Consider the following 11,822-nt stretch of genomic DNA (forward strand, 5'->3'; position numbering starts at 1 on the left):
ATATTTATGGCAAAAGTCACTCTTTGGTCCTTAAAGAAATTGACTCAAACCACTTCGATTTCTAACTTAAAATTTGTCTTTTTTCGTCCGTCGAACGGTAATTCTGTTAGGTCCGATCAATTCCATATTAGTTATCTCCAAATAAATAATATTGGTCCTATATCTTATAATCTCACTTTTCGATAATTTAAATTTGGAAAATTTGGCCAAAAACGCTCAAATTCCAATTTTGAGCTAACTTGCACTTTTCTCACTTTTTCGTCCAAATTCTGCTTAAGGAATATCGAGATCCAATTAATCGATATTATTTTCTTAAATATTAATTCTCATATATAATTTAAAAATTCTTATGCCGGTGTCCATCCCGACCTACTTTGTCCAATTTACGAAACTTTATGACCCGTGACATCATTTTCTTACTTCAAAATTTTGGGGTTATTATACATAAAATTAGGTACACCTTAGAGCCCAAATCCATATGAGAGACCTCTTCCTTATGGTCTATTCCCTGAAAATGTGGAATTTCACTTGCATATCCATTTTTTTTAGATTTCACTTTAAATTTCACTTCCATTTTTTTTAAAATTTCTCGAGAAATCCTTGAATAGGGAATAGTCTCATTTGTTTAGAATTTTTATGGAATTCCTCTCTGAGTAATTCTTTCGTCAAAGAATCTCCTAAATTATCATTAATGCGTACATGGCCCACTATAACGGTCCTTGTTGAGATGAATTTTCTAATAGTTGTGTGCATGCTACGTATCTATCGTTTCTTAACATTTTTTTTTAATGAATAAAATTAAATTAAAGCCACAAGAAGTGGCAAAAGCCAACTGCTCTAATTTTTCGCACAAGAAGTGGCACACTCAAGGTGGCACACTAGAGGCTACAAATTAAAGAGCTGGAAAAAACAAAGTCAAGAGAATAAAATACATCGAGGGTTTCTAAAAAAATCCAAACCCGAATAGCAAAAACTCCTATTACAAGATTTAAAGAGAAAAACCGCCTTGGTGAAGCAGTTTAAGATCACAGTTTCTTTGTTTATCCTCGTACCTGCAAAGATCCTACCATTCATGCATTTCCAAATTTCCCACACCACTAACGACCATAAAATCTGCCATAAGTTTCCATAATGACCTCGATGAATAATGCTCTCCCATTGCAACATAAAATCCACGAAAGTACCCGAAAAGATCCAAATCAAATCTAGCTTAATAAGAATAACACACCATATACTTCTTGCAAACTCACAATGGATTAGAATATGATCTTGCGTTTCCACCACTCCACAAAGCGAGCACAAAGTATTTTCAGCATTAACAATAGAACGTTTGGCCAAAAAATCAAGTGAAGGGACCTTATTATGTAAAGCAAGCCAGATAAAAAATTTAATTCTCGGTGGGGTAAGAAATTTCCAAATCCGCCTAAAAGGTACTTGTAAATCTTCTGCATTATGATCATTTGACCCCTGCAATTCGTCTCTGTTGAAGGCCTCATCTCCTTGGCTAATTGGTTCACGTGCAACAAAATGAAACCTGACCTGCTCTTGACCGCCCAACAAATCAATTGTTAATAACCCATTTTCTGCTTCTTATTGGACCTGTGCATTACCAAAATGACCAATATTAACATTAATTCCATTTCCACTAAAAGATTGAGCCATTCTCCTTGTACCATCACTGTCCATAATTAAACGGCAGAAACTTGCCGAAGTATAAACATGTGAACTGTTATTCCAGTACACTTCATCCGTTCTAACACGACGAGAGAGAGTATTAAAAAATTGTTGAAAATTTCTCAACCACTCTACTTTCGCCCCTCTCAAACGCCGCCTCCAACGCCAACCTCCTATCCAAACATCTCGAATGGTTGCGCTTTTTTTGATTCGAAAGATTAAAGAGATGAGGAAATAAAATGATAGCCGGACCATTACCAATCTAATTATCGTTCCAAAGCGATACCGAATTCCCATCACCAATACTATACTTTAAGTGACCAATAAAAACTCTCCAAGCTTCTTTGTCTAAACAACACAATTTTCGAATGCCTCTCTATATAAACGACATTTTCTTCGCATCACCAAATAAAAGAAAATTACAATCAATAATTGAGGAACATTTAGAAACCACATTAAGCCAAAGAGACCCACTATTATTAATCCTTATTTTCCATATCCATTTAAATAAAAGACTTTGATTCCTCACCTGCAGATTAAATAAACCCAGACCTCCTTTGTCAAAGTCCTGACAAATTACCTTCCATGAGACTTTACAAAGCACACGAGAGGACACATCCCCCTTCCATAGGAATCGAACCATATACATTTCCAATTGCTTTCGAACCACACTCGGCATGCTAAAGATGGACATAAAATAGACTGGCACACTAAACAGGACAGATTTAATGAGCACTAACCTGCCTACCGGAGAAAGAAGAGAACCTTTCCATAAAGCTAAGCGCGATTTAAATCGCTCCACAACATAATCCCACGAACCCGTAGACAACTTCCTATTTGCCAGAGGAAGGCCTAAATACTTAATTGGAAAAGAGTCGATCTTGCATCCAACCGTTTGCGCAGCAACCAACAAATCAGCTTCATTGACATTAATCCCCATAATAAAGCTCTTATGAAAATTAATAGTCAATCCAGAAATCAATTCAAAGCATCGAAGAATCCGAGTTAAGTTCCTCAGCTTCTCAATATCGTAAGGAATGTACAGGATAGTATCATCTGCAAACTGCAGCAAAGAAACTTGTTCGCTATCCTCTGCAAAACTAAAACCTTGTGTGAACCCCAAAAGCCGTGATTTGTCCAGAATGAGCTTCAAACCCTCTACAACCATAACAAACAGATAAGGCGATATTGGGTCCCCTTGCCGCACCCCTCTCCTTAGTCGAATTGGATCCACAGGGCTACCATTCACAAGGACAGCCGTTGTGGCTGTAGATAGGCAACAATCCATCCACTCAATCCACTTTGGAGGAAAACCCATGCAACGGAGGACGGAAAATAAATAGTCCCACTCAATACTGTCAAAAGCCTTATGGAAGTCTAGCTTAAGAACAAGCAATTTCTCCTTCCTCCTTGTAGCTATATGAACAAGTTCATTTGCTATCACAGAACACTCCAAAATACTTCTACCTTTCAAGAAAGCATGTTGATTATCTGACACCACATTAGAAAGCAAAGGTATTAATCTCCGAGAGAGGGTCTTGGAGAGCAACTTGAATAAACCATTTACTAAACTAATGGGTCGATAATCCTTCATATTAGACGAACCCGCCACCTTGGGAACTAACACCATAAAAGAAGAATTAATTCCCTTAGGCAAGAAACTCGATCTATGGAAGTCCGAGAATAAACTGATGATTGCCTTTTTCATGAAATTCCAAGCTCTCCGATAAAAATAAAAATTTAAACCATCTGGACCCGGAGCCTTTTTTTCTCCACAAGAACAAAGAGCATTGTAAATTTCCATCTCCTCAAACGGCTGCAGTAAAGAAGCCGCTTGCTCTCCTGAAATTTGCAAAAAATTCAGGCCAGAGATATAAAAAGTTGTTCTATCCCGCTGACTATATAGTGCTGAATAGTACTCTCTAATATGAAAACGAATATCCCACGGCTCAGTGTAAATTGTATCTTCCACTTGAATAGAAGATATGTGATTGTTCCTGTAGTGAACAGAAGCCATACCATAGAAGAATTTTGTATTCTTATCGCCCTCTGCATTCCATTTAACCCTCGATTTTTGAATCAATAGAGACTCTGCTCTTTTTTCAGCAGCCCATAACTGGGCTTTAAGACCAGCGATCTCCTGAAGTTCGGCCTCAGTGAGTAGCCCCGACTTTGTGCTATGTCTTTCACGTGGATTTGCTCTGTAAGTTCTTTAATTTTTTTGTTCTGATCCCCGAAAACTTCTAAGTTCCACACTTTTAATTTTTGCCTTAACTCCTTCAATCTCTGAATAAGATTAGGAGTGCTAAAACAGACTGAACTCCAACTTTCAGCCACAAAAGCAACGAATTCCTCATGATCCCACCAGGCATCTACAGAGCGAAACGATTTCGGACCCCAATCAAATGAATTTGCAGAATGAAACCAGATAGGAACGTGGTCAGATAGACCACCTGGTAAAGCCATAAGAGACATGTTCGGCCAGATAGTACCCGCAGCAGCCGAAACTAAACACCTATCAATGCGAGACTTTGAATAAGAATTTTGCCAAGTAAAAATCCTTCATTGAAGAGGCAAATCCAAAAGCTCTGAATTATTCACAAACTCCCTCAGAGCCAACATAGAATTTGAGAAACCCATCCAGTTTAACCTTTCTTCCGGGACTAAGATCTCATTAAAGTCTCCACTAATAAAAATAGTTCCCATGAAGCCTAATAAAAGACTTAGTTCATTCCAGAAAAGACCTTTCTCCACAGATGAATTGCTCGCATAAATAAAAATATGGCGATAACGAATGTTGTCAAAAAGAAAATCCATAGCCATCCATCTACTACCCTTCATAATAGTCACATTACTCACTAGAACAGAGTTCCAAACAAGAACAAGACCCCCAGAAGCACCAATAGAAGGAATCCAATCAAATCCAAAATCCACATTTGGCCATAATTTTCGAATAAGAAAAGCATCAACAACTTCTCTTTTCGACTCCACCAAACCCAAGAAAGATAAATTATGAGTAGAAACTATATTACGAATATAGTTTTGCTTCCTACTATTCAATAGACCCCCTCTACAATTCCAAGCAACAAAAGAAAGCGGCAAAGACATAAAAAATAAAAAAAAACCTCGAGCAAGAAAGCTTAGGCTTGCTGTCCTGTTGCGACGTTTTTCTCCAGTTTTCTCAACATATCTGAGCGTGTCCCTGTTTGAAAAATGCCCAAGTCATGCCCAATTTGCCAAGTTTTACTCGCTTCATCCTCCGGAGTCGATGGTTCAATATCCTCCCTTACCATACCATTTAATCTGTTCATATTAATAATGTTTCCATCGGATAGCTCATTTTCCAAATCCACTTGGCTCGTAGAACAAGAGATTACATTACCCATAAGCTCAAACTTCTTAAATGGCCGAGTACCTCTAAGCATCTCATGTTGCTGCACATTAAGAACCTTACACTGCTGTTCTATGTGATCTTGAACCGTTGTATCCAATTTGGGAGAAGAAATTGTGTTTCCCACTGTCTGGACCTGTTCAGAAGATTTGGTTTTATTCTCAAGAATTACATTTTCCCGCTGCTCACCTTGATCTGACACAAAACTCGTCAATTCCTGCAAGTCCTCACAAGAATCACCCATAGACTTACTCTCAGAAAGAATCATCACATCGTCAGCTTTTTCAGATGTGGAGAGTCGTGTGATCAATGCACCTCCCAAATTCTGCTCCTCAAAATACAAACCTTTTACTGCTGTTTTTCCAATAGAATCTGAGACCACAGTCTCAAATGATTCTAACAGGTTCAAACCAATCTTTGGACCAAGAAAGTTGTCCTCCAAAAGGATAGATTTGTTATCCTTCACAAAGCCAAAAGATGAATCAGTAGCATCCACCTCCTCAAACTCAATTGGTTTGTTTGATTCAACTACATAAATCATGCACTTTTTGTTCCCAAATGTAACCTCTACTGAATGGTTGATAAAATAGCAAGTGCTTGAGATTAGCAACAGACCCATATCCAAACGATTCCTCAATAAAACCTCTGGATGAACTAAGATACTTTCACCAATACTATTACCGATCTCCATGAAAACCTCCGACAACCATAGCGCTATCGGCAAACCCGATATGGAAACCCAAACCAAACGCGAATATGCTTGATTAAAACTCATTGCCCATCCAAAGGATTGAAAGAAATCCATAAGAGTAGGTCCGGTTGCCCTCATAAAATCCTCCGCACTCATGATCGAATGAAAAGTTATAAGCAGCAATTTGCCTTTCATCACTGCCAACTTCTCAAACACAACTTTTCGTTCGAACAAAAATATCTTCGTAAGTAGAATAGATTCAATCTCATTGACTCTAGCTACAATAGACCTTCACATCCATTCATTGTTAGCCAAGATTGTAGGTTCTTGCTCAATCGAAACCGACAGAAACTCCTTTGCTCGCATCATTGGTTGTTCCATAGTCACCTTACTCGGAGATGCCACCTCCTTATAGGATCTATTGTCTCTGAAAGCTGGAGACATCATGGTATTGTTAACTTTCTGAATTGCCTTCTGTTTTGGAGCAGCGGGTTCCGACTTCTTCCCCGGAAATTTTGCCATGAAAGCCCTGAGCTTGAACTTTCCAATCGCTATCATATTCAGTTGATATAGAATCCATGATGTCGGTTTATTCGAATCGGGTCTGAGAAAACCGAAACTAACATTCTGTTTGGTCAGTTTCGTCGCCAACGAAACTCTACCAATTATACCATATCTAGCGAAGACTTTCTCCAAATCACGATACCTCCAAGTCTTCGGGAAGTTTTCGAAATAGATTACTCGCTGCAATTTTGGCATCTCTACAGCTCCAAGAGAATCAGGCCTGGTGATTGCTGCAGAATTGTCCTGTCGTGCATGGGGATCATGGGGTTTAGGGTTTACCCTAAAAAGACTGTCAACTGAGAGAGGGAACACAGGAGACAGTTCACCAGATTTTTGGGGGTTGCTGACGATGACTGGAGTGGATTGAAGACTGCTACTGCCGATCGGTTCCAGGTGATTGGGATTTGTCGGACTAGGGTTCCAACGCTCTTCCATTCTCCTGATTTTCTTTTTGTTTCTTTTATTAATAAATGTATCGTTTCTTAACATTATAGTGACGATTCTCAATTTTTTCAATAGCCATATTACTATCGCAATGGATCAATACATATGGTATATGTAATATCCAATAGTTGGATTATTAATATAAAATTAATCCTAAGTATGTTACTTTAAAAATGAAGATTTTGAACAAATGACGCAAGTTTTGTCAAATTCCGATGCGATACGGGTCAATTTTTATACGGTTGTTGCATCCAATATTTGCTGGAAAATGTGTGATATGTATGGCATGAGATACATATGGGTTTATTCTAAGATTTAATGTTTGAGTGTGGCTTATGTCTGAATTCAATATAAATAGGATATTTTAATATGCACAGGACAATTTAATATTTTTTATATTTGCAACACATTTTCCCATTCTAAAATTCTCCCACTTCTCTCTAAAATTGCTGATATTAAACTTCAAACCCTAAGACATCCTTTTATCATTCTAAAAACATATTGAAGATTGCATGTAAGATCCAAAAAAAAAAAATTAAGAATAATTCAAGTTTTTATCAAAATTCATAAACTTGAAACAATCATAATTTTTGATTCCTAATGGTCAAATATTCTGATTTTTGGAGGAGATCACCTTGAAAATAAATAGTCCAAACCTTTTAAATGGTTTCAATTTTAATGAGTTTCTAATGTGTTTTGCATGTTGCTATTCTTGAGAGTTTATAGATGAAAAGTTGAGAATTTTTGACATGCAAAGGTTGATTGAGTATTCCTGATGATTCTTGATGAGTCATACGTTCATGGATCATTTAAAATATGCATGATTAAAATTAATAGTTTAAATTTACTCAAATAATTAAGAAGAAGTTAATATGAATATGGGAATGATGATCATAGAACTAAAATGATTTGCATGTTTTTATGGTATGATCATGAATATTTTGATATGGATGAGTTTATAATTTGACGTAAATTAATTGGTATGAATTTTGTTGATTTTCGAGGTCGGTCAAATTAAAGTCTAGGGACTAAATTGTAAAAATCACCGAATTGAAGAATTTATTGGGTAAATAAAAAAGAAAACAATTTCTACAAAATATGAGACTGGTTTGTAATGATTGAGAAAATACGAATCAAATTAGGATATAATTGATTGAAAATAAAATTTTGGGATAAATTAAAAAGAAACGTTTGAGACAAAAATGATAATTTTGCCAAAACTTGGGATTTTGAAAATATGGGACTAATATAGTACCCAAGAGAATGATTTTATAAAATTGAATAATTTTGAGTAAATTTTGAACATAAAAAGATCAAAAAGGATGAAATTGAACATTTTGAAAAGTGTAAGGAGTTTTTGGTATTTTTACCAAAACTCTAGAGATTCCGCCATGAGGTATTGAAGATTTATAACAGAGAAATGATATTTTAAAAGATAATATTTGAAATGAGAATTGGGTATCGAAAGAAATCGAGCAAATTGCAATTTCGAGATTTGATAAATTTACGCTCCTAAAAAGTAGATTTATCATTTTCTTTAAATTTAAAGAAATGATTTTGATATTAGAGTTTGAAAACAATTTTTGAATTTGAAAATGAGTTCTGTTAAACGAACTGGGCTAGTAAGAAATGGACTAAACCGACGGGTTACAGAAATCGAAACTTTGCGGATATCGTCAAGCATTGAATGGAATATGCGACCGAAGAAGAATGATAAAAATTATAGAAAGAGAAAAGATTGAGATTTCAGAAAATATTATTCAAATGATGTTTTATTGTGAAAAAAAATTAATGGAGTTAAACTCGATAATTGTATTCAATTAAGAAAAGATGATAAAGCTTCAAAGATAAAATGATTTGATTGACATTGTTTGAGTGGTATTTGATTGAATTAGAGTATTTATGTGATTCTAGAGTTAAATTATGATATCATGCATTTATAGAAAATATTAATTCATTTGCATTTGTTAGATTTGTGGCATTATAAAGCATCAGGAACCGCACTCTTATGAGTTCGAACTACCGTGAGGAGATGCACGATTTGTGAATTGTACCTTACTTTTCAACATTAATATATTAAATTATTCTGAAACATTTGGAACTATATAATGTATATGTTTGAAAACACTGATATAATTCCGACGAAACGAGTTTACCTATTGGAAATCAATAAGACTACGTGTACACTGGTAGAATAGCGTGTTGAGTTTTTTAGGTTCTTAACACAGCGGAATTTCAAAAACTTTATCTAAAACCCAAACCAAGATCCATATAATTCGAATAAATAGATTAACACCAGAATTAATACTTACTTGTATGTCGAATTCAACAGCAATGTAGGAAGGAAGGATGTGGTTCACTTTGATGATACCTGGCCTCGGATCAGAAACGCCTCCAAAAAAATGTGTCCTCTACGAGTATCCACACGAACAGACCTTAGCCAAAACTAGTGCTTGTGTGCTAGCACTATTGCTTCACAAGCAATTTCAAATTTTAGTGATTTAGTGAACAATGAATTTCGTCATCCTCAAACCTATTCCTTAATGTGTATTTATAGTAATACAACAACACTATGATTTGAGACAAATTCGTATTTCAATCTCATTGCAACTGTAACGAGTTTATGTTTATCAAAAACTCCTTTTTTGATAATCATCCATATATATTTATTATTATATTTATTATCTTCAAAAAATAATAAATTAAGGAAAACACTTATTCTTAAATTTCGAATTAATATATATATATATATATATATATATATTACGAATTATATATATATATAATAATTAATCACTTAATCACATTGGGCTTGTACAACCCATAATTGTTTTGGGCCTATTCTTAGTGTGCGACCCTGTAGGTTCATATAACGTTGGCAGTAGGCCCGAAATCCCTATTTCAGCCCACAAGTCATAAGTTGTCTCTAGCAAGACATTATGACTACCCAAGATATACGAATATCGACAATCCGATTTAACCATTTACAATAATATTTTAATCCATTTGTCTCTCGATATCCAGATTGAATATAAGGCATAGTGCTGTCATTCTTATAATATTCAATCATTGGTTTCCTGATTCTAAGTAAACTGAAAATGATAACTCCTTATCAATTCATTTAGCATGGTCATGCATTTCCATCAGTCTATATTCTTCAAGGGACCCATAGATATCTTTCTCAAATAAATGAGGGACAAATTCCTTCTCAGTCACTCACATTTCTCACATAGTTACTTTCATATCCAATGACAATCTATTCCATTATCCTGTTAAAGATAATGTAAGGCTGTATCAAAATATGAAATAGCTATGTAGAAATCCATGATGATTTCAAGGTCAAAGGATTATACTAATAGAACTGTAATGAGAATTACTTATGACAGTGATCTATGTAGTATCCTCATAGTGGGTCATCCAGTGCCTTATTTCTCAAATAGCACCTATGATTTGACTTAATATCTCATATACATGATTTGTAAAACATAATCATCAGTCAACATCATACTAGTCTCAATGTTCTATTAAGACTAGGGATAGATGGAATATAATTCTTTTATAAAACCTAAGGGTTCTACTATCAAGTCACATACTTGATGACCTTAGAAAGAATTAACCATTCAAGTATTTTAATCATTAATATAAAAATGATAAAAACTGCCAATCAATAAATAACAAAATGATAAAGTCAAAATATGGTCAAACATGATTGACCTGGTGCATATTGTTAGCATAATTAATATGCTATTGGAGTAATGGTCAAGTATAAGACTTGGAGTAGTGGCCAAGTATATGACTTGGAGTAATGGCCAAGTATAAGATACTTTCCTTTATTATTGCTTAACCTTGTCTATATAAAGGCCTCCTATGTTATTCTAGGATTTAGGCTTTTCTCTTCTATTATTAGCCTCTATTTCTTTGTATCTTATTCTTCTATTCAATCAATGGTTTCGTATATTTCTATTAATGTTATCATGGTATCGGAGCCAAATTATTCGTCTGGTTGTTAGTCTTTTCTGTTCCTCTTTTGAGTTTGTCCTCTCTAATTCGTTGATTTAATTTGTTAGTTTTCTGTTGATTTCTTTTTAATATGGCTGAAACTCGAGATGATTCGCTTCAAGCAGTTAGTGTTCAGTTAGATGGTAAAAATTATGCATATTGGAGTTATGTGATGAAAAATTTCTTGAAGGGTAAATAAAAGTGGGGTTATATTTCAGGTGATTTTGTCAAGCCTGAGGATGGCACAACTGCTGATTATGTGTCTTTGTTAGATAAGTGGGAAGTTGCTAATTCTAAAATTATTACTTGGATCAATAATTCTGTTAAGCACTCGATAGGTACCCAGTTAGCAAAATATGAGACAGCTAAGGAGGTTTGGGATCATCTATCTAGACTGTACACACAGTCTAACTTTGCAAAACAATACCAGTTGGAGTCTGATATTCGTGCTCTGCAGCAGAAAAGCATGAGTATTCAGGAATTTTATGATGCTATGACAGATTTGTGGGATCAGATGGCTCTCACAGAATCTGCTGAATTACGAGGCTTTGGGCCTTATATTGCACGAAGAGAGGAGCAGAGATTGGTACAGTTCTTAATGGCTCTTCGTGATGAGTTTGAAGGACTTCGTGGGTCCATTCTGCATCGTCATCCGCTGCCTTCTGTTGATTCTGTTGTTAGTGAACTTTTGGCTGAGGAAATTCGTCTTAAGCCTTCTATTGTAAAGGAAGTTTCTACGGTCTCTACTCCATCAGTCTTCGCCATGCCTCCACGACCAAACTTTTATTCTCAAGTCAGGCCGTATGGAACTGTTGCTCGTGATGAATGTAGTTTTTATAAACAGAAAGTTCATTGGAAATCACAATGTCCAAAGTTGGGTAAAGGAAAGCAGCAGTATACTCAGCAACAGCCCCATCAGCATTCTCAGCAATGGAGTTACCGACCACCAGCTCCTCATAATGGACCTCCTCTTCTTCCTCGCCCTCACAATGCATTGACGACTTCTTCTTTAGATCCATCAATGGTTGAGCAGTTTCAACAGTTCCTTGCATCTCAGTC

The sequence above is a fragment of the Mercurialis annua genome, linkage group LG7, assembly GCF_937616625.2.
Source record: "Mercurialis annua linkage group LG7, ddMerAnnu1.2, whole genome shotgun sequence".
Classification (NCBI taxonomy): Eukaryota; Viridiplantae; Streptophyta; class Magnoliopsida; order Malpighiales; family Euphorbiaceae; genus Mercurialis; species Mercurialis annua.